Source organism: Charadrius vociferus, unplaced genomic scaffold (assembly GCF_000708025.1).
Source record: "Charadrius vociferus isolate BGI_N301 unplaced genomic scaffold, ASM70802v2 scaffold1284, whole genome shotgun sequence".
NCBI classification, from domain to species: Eukaryota; Metazoa; Chordata; class Aves; order Charadriiformes; family Charadriidae; genus Charadrius; species Charadrius vociferus.
This window is the reverse complement of record NW_009648060.1, coordinates 340,236-343,449: the sequence shown is the minus strand read 5'-3', so window position 1 is coordinate 343,449 and position 3,214 is coordinate 340,236. Positions and strand designations below refer to the sequence as shown.

Sequence of the window (3,214 nt, the reverse complement as noted above, 5' to 3'; positions counted from 1 at the left end):
GATGGGATGGGATGGGATGGGATGGGATGGGATGGGATGGGATGGGATGGGATGGGATGGGATGGGATGGGATGGAAGAGCATTGGCATGGAATAGGATGGAGGGATGGGATGGGACAGGATGGGATGGACAGGAGAGGGCAACAGGATGGGATGGGATGGGATGGGATAGGATGGGATGGGATGGGATGGGACAGACAGTACACGATGGGACAAAATGGGACAGGTAGGGTGGGACAGGACAGAGTAGGACAGACAGGGTGGGACAGGACATAGTGGATGGGACAAACAGGACAGGACAGGATGGGACAGTACAGACTTGATGGGATGAGATGGGACTGGGTGGAATACCATGGGATGGGACAGGACAGGACATGGCAGAGAGGGCAGGATGGGACATGATTGGACAGATGGGATGAAACAGGACAAATGGGATGGGACAGGATGGGACGGGATGGGATGGGATGAGATGGGGTGAGATGGGGTGGGATGGGATGGGACAGGGCAGACAGGAGAGGACAGACAGAAAAAGCCACTGCCATCATGTCCCTCTGGGGCACCGTGCAGCTGGCCGGGGGCCACAGGGCATGGCGGCACGGTGGCAGAGCCCTGCTCACACGGCAGAGCCCGGCTAGGAAATCCCAACAAAGCCGCCCAAATCCTGCCTGGGGAGCACCGGGACGGTGCCGTCAGCGGAGGTCAGGCCGGGCACACTGACGGGGTGGCCTCAGAGGACCCACGTGCCCACACCCAGGCTCATGGCAGGCTGGGACTTTTCCGTCTATTCTCCAAAAAGCAGTTATTTCCTCCCTTTTTGTTCTGGCAACTACTCCTTGAGAATGGCCCCAGCGCCTGTGTCCCCTCTCCAGCCGGAGATGCTGCTCCTGGGCTGGAAAACAGCAGAGGCATCCTGAGCCGGCCACGGCCTCGGGGACATGGCCACCAGCTGCCACCAGCTCTGCGCGGTCACCTCCTGCCCATGGTGTGGAATCAAGGGCACCTTCAGGGGGCAGGTACAGACAGATGGATGCACGGATGCACCAGCACATGGATGTACGGGTGTCTGGACACATGGATATGGGCACATGGGTACACAGATGGATGGACACATGGATGGTCGGGCACACGGACAAGTGTAGGGATGCATGGACACATGGACCCATGGACACTCAGACACATGGACATATGGGTACACTGATGCATGGACATATGGATGCATGGATATAAAGATGCAGGGATGCATGGATACATGGATGCAGGGATGTACGGACACATGGATGCAGGCATGTACGGATATATGGATGCAGGGATGCAGGGGTGCAAGGACACATGAACACACGGGCATGTAGATGCATGGACACACAAGCTTATGGATGCATGGATGCACGGACACATGGACATATGTATACACCAATGCACAGGTACAAAGATTCCTGGACGTAGAGATGCAGGAATGTATGGATGCATAGACACATGGATGCAAGGACAGATGGATTCATGGAATGGACATAGGGATGCACTGATGCACGGACACGTGGATGTGTGAATACAGAGATACAGGGATGTATGGATACACAGACACATGGTTATACAGAGGCAGGGATGTATGGACACATGGATGCACTGATGCAAGGACACACAGACACATGGATGCACAAGCATATGGATGCATGGACACACAGACATATGGGTGCATGGACACAGGGATGCACCAACGCAGAGGCACATGGACACATGGACACAGGGATGTGGGCTGTATGGATGCATAGACACACGGATGCACGGACACATGGATGCATGGATACATGGATGCAGGGATGTACGGATACATGGATGCAAGGATACACTGATGCAAGGACACACGGGCATGTAGATGCATGGATGCACATGCTTATGGATGCATGGACACACAGACACATGGACATATGGATACACCAATGCACAGGTACAAAGATTCCTGGATGTAGAGATGCAGGAATGTATGGATGCATAGACACACGGATGCAAGGACAGATGGATGCATGAATACAGGGGTGCAGGGATGTATGGATGCAGAGATGCAGGGACAGATGGATGCATGGATGCACGGATGCAAGGACACACAGACACCTGGGCACGTGGATACACGGATGCACAAGTATATGGATGCACAGACCCATGGATACATGGACACACAGACACAGGGACACACAGAGCTCCAGCAGACACACGGCCGCAGCGAGCCGCGCAGCTCCAGGCACAGGGCTGCACGCCCAAAGCCACGCGTGGGACCAGCACAGCAGCGGGACCAAAGCCCTCCCTCCGTGGCCCAGGGCCAGCTCCTGCCCTGCCTGCTGCGCCCACGCAGGATTGGGGCCGGCCGCCCCGGCAGACGCACCCTGACCTTCCCAAGCACCCGCTCCTGCCCGAGCTTTGCCCCAGGCTGCCATGGGGCCAGCGGGGCCCTGAGCCGACAGCGCTGCGGCCAGCACCGGTGTGTGGGGAAACTGAGGCAGAGTGTCAGGTGAGGGTCCCAGGGAGCTGGAGCTGAGCCATGGGGACAATAAATACCCTGAGCAGAAGGGCTCCTCTCACCCGTGGTGTGACCGAACTCTGACCCCGCTGCCACCCAACATTTGGGGCAATACATAGCTATTCTGGGGCTGCCTTGGGGACCCCTCCCAGACACGGGGACCCTTCCCGGCTGTGGTGGACCCCATCCACCTCAAGGACACTCCCTGCTATGGCGACCCTCCTGGCCATGGGGACCCATCCCTGCCATAGGGGATGCTATCCACCTTAGGGACACTCCTTGGCATGGGGACACTTGTGGCCAAGGGGACCCCTCCCCATGGTGAGGACCTCAGTCAACCATGGGGACAATTTCCCGCACGGGGACCCTGGCTGTCTTGGGGACCCGTCCCTGCCATGAGGGACCCATCTCTGCCATGGGGGACACCATCCACCTCGGGGACACTCCCTGCCATGGGGACCGTCCTGGCCACGGGGACCTCACCCAACCATGGGGACAATTTCCTGCGTGGGGACTCTGACGATCGTGGGGACCCCCCCTGCCATGGGGGTCTCCATTCACCTAGGGGACCCTTCGCTGCCCTGGGGGACCTCGTTAACCTCGGGGACACCCCCTGCCATGGTGACCCTCCTGGCCATGGGGACCTCACCCAACCATAGGGACATTTTCCTGCGTGGCGACCCCGACAACCCTGGGGACCCCT

General features: G+C 58.3%; 1 protein-coding gene across 1 annotated transcript in view; it reads right to left on the bottom strand.

Moving 5' to 3' along the window:
• PLCD3 (phospholipase C, delta 3) overlaps nt 1-3,214 on the bottom strand; it is a 17,172-nt gene that overhangs the window by 12,230 nt on the left and 1,728 nt on the right. The gene's annotated exons all lie outside the window — the stretch shown is intronic.